The following is a 12,386-nucleotide window of genomic DNA, read 5'->3' on the forward strand; positions in this document are numbered from 1 at the left end:
GTATACTTGTTAAACCATTACCACAATTATAAGTGTGAAAATACCCATCACCCCCATAAGTCTCCCCTTACCCCCTGACAATTGCTTCCTCTTGTCCCTCTCTGCACCCCCATCCTCAGATAACCACTGATTTGCTTGCTGTCTCCATAGATTACATGTTCTAGCATTTTATGTAAATGGAATCAGTATGTACTCATTTTTATCCAGCTTCTGTTACTCAGCATAGAGAGTCAATGTTCTTGTGTACATCAATATTACATTTCTTTTTAATATTATGATTGTTATTTTGTTGAGAGTTTAGTAGCATTTAAATGATGCCACAAACTTACTTTAATTTTATTTAAAAATTAAGATCATTGTCAAGCCATGTGCAGTCATAAGAAATAGAAAGATACCTTATACCCTTAAATGTTGCATATAATGCAAAATTTAATAATCTCCCACTACATAATTTTCTCTTTACATCCCATTTTAACCCCCAGTATCTACCTCATGGGTTTCACTGAAGTATATCTGTCATATACAAAGAAAGAGAGAGAGAAAGAGGGAGGAAAGGAGACAGAGGGAGAGGGAGAGGAAGGTGGGGGTCGGCGGGGGAGGGAGAGAAATTCCACTATAATGCCCTGTATGGGGTGTTTATTTTCCTATAAACATTAGAACACACTATGCACATCATTATGCAGCTTATTTACTCTTCAGATCACTCCATGGATATCCATGCCAAGATGCAGATATATCACTGGATAGATACATAGATTTATGGATATAGACAGCAGATTTTAAAATTTAGCCTCTGTAAACCACAATGTCTTGTGGGAAGAGCTAGTTTTTGTAAAATGGAATCGATTTTTCAATGGGAGATTCAAATTTCTCTAACAGCATTTTATGTGTCCATTTATTTTCCTACTGTACACGTCATTAAAACTCTAGCTATAAATATATATTAAAAAAAACTCTAGGTAATGCCATATTTTAAAAATGCACGTATGACAGAGCCTTCATATACTCTGGTTTCTGCTATTGCCAATCTTCTCAGCAGGCTCCTTTTTTATGGTAAATCTAGAAGATTTTTGTTAAGACTTCATGTGGCAACTAACTAAAAGTTGCGCAGGTTTGCAAATACCAGTTGTGTTGACTGGAGATTTGACTTATAAAAAGTGAAAATAAAATGAAATATCCAATATTTGGGGGGGAAAAGATAAAAGCTGTGACCACTAGTGAGAATAGGAGAGTAATAATATAATAATAGCCCAATAAGATAATGAAGAATTATGATATATACATTATAAGCAGGGGTCCTAGAATCTGGGAGACTGGATCTAAGTCTCAGCTCTGTCAGTTACATATTAGTGTGAATTTGGGCAGGTTACTGGACTTCTCTGAGATTCACTGTTCTGATCTATAAAATACTGGGTCAGTAAACATTTTCTGTAAGGGGTCAGGTAGTAAATACTTTAGGCTTTGTAGGCTATATAGGTTTCTGTTGTGTTAGCACAAAAGCAACCACAGACACTATGTAAGTAAAAGTGTACAGCTATGTTCCAACAAAGTTTTATTTGTAAAAATAAGCAGCTGTGGTCTATATTTACCCCCAAATGGATACTGGTTTTCTGGCCCCTAAATCCCAGTGACTATATATATATATATATATATATATATATATATATATATATTTGGTTTTTTTAATAACTGCCATCGAGAAAGAACTCAAGCAAGAATGTAAAATATCCCAACATATTAAATACCCATAAAAGAGATTTTAAAGTGAAGGATTACTATAAGCCACGCTAAGATAATAGGTTTGAAAAATGCAGTCTGATCGATTTCCTTAAGATTATAAAATACCAATTTTCACATATTAAATTTCAAAAAACGGAAAGAAAAGCAGAATAACCGACCCAACTATAAAATTATTAAATGTATTCTATAAATCTCATTTGGTCCTTATTAAAAATATAATAAAGGAGATTTCATTCTAAAGGTTGTTTATAATGGAAAGGCAAAGCTCTGACAATCTGGCCCATCAATACAACCCCCAAATGATTTAATTGTGATGCAAATAAGATAAAATGTGGAAGTACAATATTACAGAAAACATTTGATTTTTTAAAAATATATTTTAAAAATTATTGGTCAGCCCTGGATTCATATTTAGAAAGATAGATTTCTCATATCCTGAAATTGCTTTATCAGGGGGAGAGCATATATATATATATTTTTTACCAGTAATAAGAAATATTAATCAGGTCATTACTGACAGTCCAGTCCTATATTGACTATTTCTTGGTACTCCATGCAAAAAGGATAATTTACTCATTAATATTTTACTATTAGAAATTCTTCTGGGCTTGAAAAGTTAGTTCAGGTTCCAGAAAGACCTAATTGTAAATATTGAGTTACGTAAAGATCAACATTTAAACATTTAAAAATATTCCTCCTTTGTTTTAAGGTTTTTGCTGTTTTTAAGTGGATTCTGAGGCTGCAGCAGAAAATTACGGCACCATCAATTAGCTATGCTTTCATATATGCATTACGGTGGCTGTAGAAATGTCATTTCCCTACCTATTTTTAGCATGAAAGACAGACACTAACAAAAAACTATTAAAACTTGTGAAAAATGTCATAAAAGACATGTATATAAGACAAAAGGTACTTAAAGATATCAGAGGGGGGACCTTGAAGATGGCGGAAGAGTAAGACGCAGAGATCACCTTCCTCCCCACAGATACACCAGAAATACATCTACACGTGGAACAACTCCTACAGAACACCTACTGAAGGCTGGCAGAAGACCTCAGACCTCCCAAAAGGCAAGAAACTCCCCACGTACCTGGGTAGGGCAAAAGAAAAAAAGAAAAAACAGAGACAAAAGAATAGGGAAGGCACCTGCACCAGTGGGAGGGAGCTGTGAAGGAGGAAAAGTTTCCACACACTAGGAGCCCCTTCGCGGGCGGAGACTGCGGGAGGCGGAGGGGGGAGCTTCGGGGCCGCGGAGGAGAGCGCAGCCACACGGGTGCGGAGGGCAAAGCGGGGAGATTCCCGCACAGAGGGTCGGTGCCGACCGGCACTCACCAGCCCGAGAAGCTTGTCTGCTCACCCGCCGGGGCGGGTGGGGCTGGGAGCTGAGGCTCTGAGGCTCGGGTTTCGGTTTCGGACGGAGCGAAGGGAGAGGACTGGGGTTGGCGGCTTGAACATAGCCTGAAGGGGTTAGTGCACCACGGCTGGCCGGGAGGGAGTCGGGGAAAAGTCTGCACCTGCCGAAGAGGCAAGAGACTTTTTCTTCCCTCTTTGTTTCCTGGTGCGTGAGGAGAGGGGTTTAAGAGCACTGCTTAAAGGAGCTCCAGAGACAGGCGCGAGTCGCGGCTGAAAGCGCGGACCCCAGAGACGGGCGGGAGACGCTAAGGCTGCTGCTGCCGCCGACACCAAGGGGCCTGTGTGCGAGCACAGGCCACTCTCCACACCCCTCTTGCGCGGAGCCTGTGCAGCCCGCCACTGCCAGGTTCCCGGGATGCAGGGACAACTTCCCCGGGAGAACGCACGGCGGGCCTCAGGCTGCTGCAAAGTCACGCCGGACTTTGCCGCCGCAGGCCCGCCCCGCACGCCGTGCCCCTCCCTCCCCGCCGGCCTGAGTGCGCCCCCGAATCAGCGGCTCCTTTAACCCCGTCCTGTCTGAGCACAAAACAGACGTCCTCCAGCGACCTACACGCAGAGGCGGGGCCAAATCCAAAGCTGAGCCCCGGGAGCTGTGAGAACAAAGAAGAGAAAGGGAAATCTCTCCCAGCAGCCTCAGAAGCAGCGGATTAAAGCTCCACAATCAACTTGATGTACGCTGCATCTGTGGAATACCTGAATAGACAACGAGTCATCCCAAATTGAGGAGGTGGGCTTCGAGGGCAAGATCTATGATTTTTTCCCCCTTTTCCTCTTTTTGTGAATGTGTATGTGTATGCTTCTGTGTGAGATCTTGTCTGTATAGTTTTGCTTCCACCATTTGTCCTAGGGTTCTATCCGTCCATGGTTTTTTTAAAAAAATTTTTTTTAATAAATTTAATAACTTTATTATACTTTACCTTCTTTCTTTCTTTCTTTCTTTCTTTCTTTCTTTCTTTCTTTCTTTCTTTCTTTCTTTCCTTCCTTCCTTCCTTCCTTCCTTCCTTCCTTCCCTCCTTTGGACAACGAATCATCTCAAATTGAGGAGGTGGTCTCTGAGAGCAAGATCTATGATTTTATCCCCTTTACCTCTTTTTGTGAGGGTGTATGTGTATGCTTCTGTGTGAGATTTTGTCTGTATAGCTTTGCTTCCACCATTTGTCCTAAAGTTCTATCCGTCCCTTTTTTTTTCTAAATAAGTATTTTTTAATTCAATAACTTTATTATACTTTATTTTATTTTACTGTATCTTCTGTCTTTTTTCCTTCTTTCCCTCCTTCCTTCCTTCCTCCCTCCCTCCCTCCCTCCTTTCTTTCCTTCTTGCCTTCTTTCCTTCTTTGCTTCTTTCTTTCCTTCTTCCCTCCTTCCTTCCTTCCCTCCTTTCTTTCTTTCTTTCTTTCTTCATACTTCTACTAATTCTCTCTACTTTTTCTCCCTTTTATTCTGAGCCGTGTGGATGAAAGGCTCTTGGTGCTCCAGCCAGGAGTCAGGGCTCTGCCTCTGAGGTAGGAGAGCCAACTTCAGGACACTGGTCAACAAGAGACCTCCCAGATCCACATAATATCAAACGGCGAAAATCTCCCAGAGACCTCCATCTTAACACCAGCACCCAGCTTCACTCAACGACCAGCAAGCCACAGTGCTGGACAACCTATGCCAAACAACTAGCAAAACAGGAACACAACCCCACCCATTAGCAGAGAGGCTGCCTAAAATCATAATAAGGCCACAGACACCCCAAAACACACCACCAGACGTGAACCTGCCCACTAGAGAGACAAGATCCAGCCTCATCTACCACAACACAGGCACTAGTCCCCTCCACCAGGAAGCCTACACAACCCCCTGAACCAACCTTAGACACTGGAGACAGACATCAAAAACAGCGGGAACTACGAACCTGCAGCCTGCAAAAAGGAGACCCCAAACGCAGTAAGTTAAGCAAGATGAGAAGACAGAAAAACACACAGCAGATAAAGGAGCAAGATAAAAATGTACCAGACCTAACAAATGAAGAGGAAATAGGCAGTCTACCTGAAAAAAGAATTCAGAATAATGATAGTAAAGATGATCCAAAATCTTGGAAATAGAATGGACAAAATGCAAGAAACAGTTAACAAGGACCTAGAAGAAATAAAGATGAAACAAGCAACGATGAACAACACAATAAATGAAATTAAAAGTACTCTAGATGGGATCAATAGCAGAATAACTGAGGCAGAAGAACGGATAAGTGACCTGCAAGATAAAATAGTGGAAATAACTACTGCAGAGCAGAATAAAGAAAAAAGAATGAAAAGAACTGAGGACAGTCTCAGAGACCTCTGGGACAACATTAAATGCACCAACTTTCGCATTATAGGGGTTCCAGAAGAAGAAGAGAAAAAGAAAGGGACTGAGAAAATATTTGAAGAGATTATAGTTGAAAACTTCCCTAATATGGGAAAGGAAATAGTTAATCAAGTCCAGGAAGCACAGAGAGTCCCATACAGGATAAATCCAAGGAGAAATACGCCAAGACACATATTAATCAAACTGTCAAAAATTAAATACAAAGAAAGCATATTAAAAGCAGCAAGGGAAAAACAACAAATAACACACAAGGGAATCCCCATAAGGTTAACAGCTGATCTCTCAGCAGAAACCCTACAAGCCAGAAGGGACTGGCAGGACATACTGAAAGAGATGAAGGAGAAAAACCTGCAACCAAGACTACTCTACCCAGCAAGGGTCTCATTCAGATTCCATGGAGAAATTAAAACCTTTATAGACAAGCAAAAGCTGAGAGAGTTCAGCACCACCAAACCAGCTTTACAACAAATGCTAAAGGAACTTCTCTAGGCAAGAAACACAAGAGAAGGAAAAGACCTATAATAACGAACCCAAAACAATTTAGAAAATGGGAATAGGAACATACATATCAATAATTACCTTAAATGTAAACGGACTAAATGCTTCCACCAAAAGACACAGATTGGCTGAATGGATACAAAAACAAGACCCTTATATATGCTGTCTACAAGAGACCCACTTCAGACCTAGAGACACATACAGACTGAAAGTAAGGGGATGGAAAAAGATATTCCATGCAAATGGAAACCAAAAGAAAGCTGGAGTAGCAATTCTCATATCAGACAAAATAGACTTTAAAATAAGGACTATTAGAAGAGACAAAGAAGGACACTACATAATGATCAAGGGATCGATCCAAGAAGAAATATAACAATTGTAAATATTTATGCACCCAACATAGGAGCACCTCAATACATAAGGCAAATACTAACAGCCATAAAAGGGGAAATCGACAGTAACACATTCATAGTAGGGGACTTTAACACCCCACTTTCACCCATGGACAGATCATCCAAAATGAAAATAAATAAGGGAACACAAGCTTTAAATGATACGTTAAACAAGATGGACTTAATTGATATTTATAGGACACTCCATCCAAAAACAACAGAATACACATTTTTCTCAAGTGCTCATGGAACATTCTCCAGGATAGATCATATCTTGGGTCACAAATCAAGCCTTGGTAAATTTAAGAAAATTGAAATTGTATCAAGTATCTTTTCCGACCACCACAACGCCATGAGACTAGATATCAATTACAGGAAAAGATCTGTAAAAAATACAAACACATGGAGGCTAAACAATACACTACTTAATAATGAAGTGATCACTGAAGAAATCAAAGAGGAAATAAAAAAATACCTAGAAACAAATGACAATGGAGACACAACGACCCAAAACCTGTGGGATGCAGCAAATGCAGTTCTAAGAGGGAAGTTTATAGCAACACAAGCCCACCTTAAGAAGCAGGAAACATCTCGAATAAACAACCTAACCTTGCACCTCAAGCAATTAGAGAAAGAAGAACAAAAATACCCCAAAGCTAGCAGAAGGAAAGAAATCATAAAAATCAGATCAGAAATAAATGAAAAAGAAATGAAGGAAACAATAGCAAAGATCAATAAAACTAAAAGCTGGTTCTTTGAGAAGATAAACAAAATAGATAAACCACTAGCCAGACACATCAAGAAAAAAAGGGAGAAGACTCAAATCAATAGAATTAGAAATGAAAAAGGAGAAGTAACAACTGACACTGCAGAAATACAAAAGATCATGAGAGATTACTACAAGCAGCTCTATGCCAATAAAATGGACAATCTGGAAGAAATGGACAAATTCTTAGAAATGCACAACCTGCCAAGACTGAATCAGGAAGAAACAGAAAATATGAACAGACCAATCACAAGCACTGAAATTGAAACTGTGATTAAAAATCTTCCAACAAACAAAAGCCCAGGACCAGATGGCTTCACAGGCGAATTCGATCAAACATTTAGAGAAGAGCTAACGCCTATCCTTCTCAAACTCTTCCAAAATATAGCAGAGGGAGGAACACTCCCAAATTCCTTCTACGAGGCCACCATCACCTTGATACCAAAACAAGACAAGGATGTCACAAAGAAAGAAAACGACAGGCCAATATCACTGATGAACATAGATGCAAAAATCCTCAACAGAATACTAGCAAACAGAATCCAAAAGCACATTAAAAGGTTCATACACCATGATCAAGTGGGGTTTATTCCAGGAATGCGAGGTTTCTTCAATATACGCAAATCTATCGATGTGATAAACCATATTAACAAATTGAAGGAGAAAAACCACATGATCATCTCAATAGATGCAGAGAAAGCTTTTGACAAAATTCAACACCCATTTATGATAAAAACCCTGCAGAAAGTAGGCATAGAGGGAACTTTCCTCAACATAATAAAGGCCATATATGACAAGCCCACAGCAAACATCATCCTCAATGGTGAAAAACTGAAAGCATTTCCGCTAAGATCAGGAGCAAGACAAGGTTGCCCACTCTCACCACTCTTATTCAACATAGTTTTGGAAGTTTTAGCCACAGCAATCAGAGAAGAAAAGGAAATAAAAGGAATCCAAATCGGAAAAGAAGAAGTAAAGCTGTCACTGTTTGCAGATGACATGATACTATACATAGAGAATCCTAAAGATGCTACCAGAAAACTACTAGAGCTAATCAATGAATTTGGTAAAGTGGCAGGATACAAAATTAATGCACAGAAATCTCTGGCATTCCTATATACTAATGATGAAAAATCTGAAATTGAAATCAAGAAAACACTCCCATTTACCATTGCAACAAAAAGAATAAAATATCTAGGAATAAACCTACCTAAGGAGACAAAAGACCTGTATGCAGAAAATTATAAGACACTGATGAAAGAAATTAAAGATGATACAAATAGATGGAGAGATATACCATGTTCTTGGATTTGAAAGAATCAACATTGTGAAAATGACTCTACTACCCAAAGCAATCTATAGGTGCAATGCAATCCCTATCAAACTACCACTGGCATTTTTCACAGAACTAGAACAAAAAATTTTGCAATTTGTATGGAAACACAAAAGACCCCGAATAGCCAAAGCAATCTTGAGAACGAAAAAAGGAGCTGGAGGAATCAGGCTCCCTGACTTCAGACTATACTACAAAGCTACAGTAATCAAGACAGTATGGTACTGGCACAAAAACAGAAAGATAGATCAATGGAACAGGATAGAAAGCCCAGAGATAAACCCACGCACATATGGACACCTTATCTTTGGTAAAGGTGGCAGGAATGTACAGTGGAGAAAGGACAGCCTCTTCAATAAGTGGTGCTGGGAAAACTGGACAGGTACATGTAAAAGTATGAGATTAAATCACTCCCTAACACCATACACAAAAATAAGCTCAAAATGGATTAAAGACCTAAATGTAAGGCCAGAAGCTATCAAACTCTTAGAGGAAAACATAGGCAGAACACTCTATGACATAAATCACAGCAAGGTCCTTTCTGACCCACCTCCTAGAGTAATGGAAATAAAAACAAAAATAAACAAATGGGACCTAATGAAACTTCAAAGCTTCTGCACAGCAAAGGAAACCATAAACAAGACCAAAAGACAACCCTCAGAATGGGAGAAAATATTTGCAAATGAAGCAACCGACAAAGGATTAATCTCCAAAATTTACAAGCAGCTCATGCAGCTCAATAACAAAAAAACAAACAACCCAATCCAAAAATGGGCCAAAGACCTAAATAGACATTTCTCCAAAGAAGATATACAGACTGCCAACAAACACATGAAAGAATGCTCAACATCATTAATCATTAGAGAAATGCAAATCAAAACTACAATGAGATATCATCTCACACCAATCAGAATGGCCATCATCAAAAAATCTAGAAACAATAAATGCTGGCGAGGGTGTGGAGAAAAGGGAACCCTCTTGCACTGCTGGTGGGAATGTGAATTGGTTCAGCCACTATGGAGAACAGTATGAAGGTTCCTTAAAAAACTACAAATAGAACTACCATATGACCCAGCAATCCCACTACTGGGCATATACCCTGAGAAAACCAAAATTCAAAAAGAGTCATGTACCATAATGTTCATTGCAGCTCTATTTACAATAGCCCGGAGATGGAGACAACCTAAGTGCCCATCATCGGATGAATGGATAAAGAAGATGTGGCACATATATACAATGGAATATTACTCAGCCATAAAAAGAAACGAAATTGAGCTATTTGTAATGAGGTGGATAGACCTAGAGTCTGTCATACAGAGTGAAGTAAGTCAGAAAGAAAAAGACAAATACCGTATGCTAACACATATATATGGAATTGAAGAAGAAAAAAAATGTGTCATGAAGAACCTAGGGGTAAGACAGGAATAAAGACACAGACCTACTGGAGAACGGACTTGAGGATATGGGGAGGGGGAAGGGTGAGCTGTGACAGGGCGAGAGAGAGTCATGGACATATACACACTAACAAACGTAAGGCAGATAGCTAGTGGGAAGCAGCCGCATGGCACAGGGATATTGGCTCGGTGCTTTGTGACCGCCTGGAGGGGTGGGATAGGGAGGGTGGGAGGGAGGGAGACGCAAGAGGGAAGAGATATGGGAACATATGTATATGTATAACTGATTCACCTTGTTATAAAGCAGAAACTAACACACCACTGTAAAGCAATTATACCCCAATAAAGATGTTAAAAAAAAAAGTGAAAAAAAATTTAAAAAAGTAACTAGGGGGCTTCCCTGGTGGCGCAGTGGTCGAGAGTCCGCCTGCCGATACAGGGGACCCGGGTTCGTGCCCCCGGTCCGGGAAGATCCCACGTGCCGCGGAGCGGCTGGGTCCGTGAGCCACGGCCACTGAGCCTGCGCGTCCGGAGCCTGTGCTCCGCAACGGGAGAGGCCACAACAGTGAGAGGCCCGCGTACCGCAAAAAAAAAAAAAAAAAAAAAAAAAGCATTGCAACTTTTGTAAAAGAGTAACTACAACTTTGTATCAGAATATTCCCTAACCACAAAACACATTGTTACAATGTAGGTCTGCATATCACCCAAGACAAAAGTAACAAAAAAGTATCTACTTGCAAGGTCAAACTTAGGCCATAGGCTGTTACAACTCATCAATGGGCTGTTCCAGAGATTCATTTAAAGTTTCTTTCTAACATTAAAGAGCGATTCCAGTTGAAACTGTATCATATATGGTCATTAGGTTTACCCTTCATTCACAAAGCCTATTTAACCCTGAATACATGCGAAGCACTTCTTCAAAGTCACCAGCGCTTACGTCTTTATGTCCAGGTTAAAAAAGAAAACGCATTCTCAGTGGGAGGGCCATTTCACCAATAACACCCAAATGAGCAGTAAAGATCATGCTAGGTGCCAGTAACTTAACTCTCTACCACTGCACAAGAGGTGTGATCAGGGCAGTTTGGGCTGCACCAGGATTTATTATACCGCATAACAGGCAGCCTGGAGTTAGGCAGCGCGGTTGGTTAATTTCAGTGAGCCAGAGACGCAACAACGTATCAAAGACCCAGGCAAGCGTTCCCGCCCTAGCATTTTACACTTATCCTCAGAGCACCGAGGATGGCTGGCTGCAGCACTTAACCGACATTCCCACGCAGACAATAAAGACCAGTAAGAAAGAGGAGCGCTTTTATCACATCCACGCCTCTCTGGGCAGAGAGAGGGGGATCTTTCCTTCCAGATGTGCTCGCCCCCGCTCTTTCCCCTCCCCATGAAAACTTCTCTCAGTGGCCGGGACTATATCACATGTCCATGCCCGAAACCAATCACAGCAAGAGGAATGGTTCTCAGGCCTAGCTGCACATTGGAATCAGCTGGGAGCTGTGGAAACAATGTTAACGCTAGGCAAGAGTAGGTTTTAAAAGTTCCCCAGCTATTCCATATGTATACTCAGAAGCCAGGCCTACGATCTCTGGTGGGAGGTCTACTCTGAGGACTTGGGAAGGCAAACACCTGTACAAAACTGGGGTTCTGCTAGCAGCCACGGACCTGGAACAGCCAAAGGCCACGTGTGAACAATTAATTTGCCGCATGGACATACCTTGCTATAGCCAAGAGAAGGGATCTCTGCAGGTCAGTCGCCCACTAGAGGACCTATTACGAGAAAGAAAAAAAGATTTCTGTTATAAGAGATTTGATAGCTATCTTAATCCGCTAATCCCCTGCAAAAAAAAAAAGTGGAGGAGGAAAATACCTTATAAACTTCAGCTCGAGTGTTGAATTAATTAAACAAGGAGGTCCTTAGATGGAGGTGGCTCTAATGCCTTGGAGGCCTATATAAGCAAACCAAAATCAAAATCTAATCCTGTAAATGCCTCAAGGTTACCAGATTGAAACCTAAGGACGACCAATCCCAAACAGCCAACTAAGCTTGACGCTACATCCCATCGATAGTTTCCTTACCTTGGTTATGCCTTTTCTCTATAAAAGTTCCCCCCACCCAGTTCCGGTCAGCAGGCCACTCCTAACCACTTCCGGTTTGGTGCTGCCCGATTCTGAGTTTTGTTCAAACTCTTAAGAATTTTTAATATGCCTCAGTTTATCTTTTAATAGTTCTGATGTCAGAACAGGGAACCAAAGGAGCCCCCAGGAGCACTGAGCAAACAAGCAGAGGTACCTGTGAAGCCCCTTGACCGGCTGCCTGCTCGCTGCCTCTGGAGGTGGGCGAGTTCGTCTCGGAGGCTGGATCCCAGCTCCGGCGTTTACGTTATGAGCTTTCAGACTTCGAGCCTTTCTTTCTCCGGAGTGGGGCGAGAAACTGGCCAGAATCAGACTTGTTCCGACTCAGCAACCGAACCGATTCCAGGGACGAACTGTGTCCA

The sequence above is a fragment of the Leucopleurus acutus genome (assembly GCF_964270905.1).
Source record: "Leucopleurus acutus genome assembly, chromosome: X".
Classification (NCBI taxonomy): domain Eukaryota; kingdom Metazoa; phylum Chordata; class Mammalia; order Artiodactyla; family Delphinidae; genus Leucopleurus; species Leucopleurus acutus.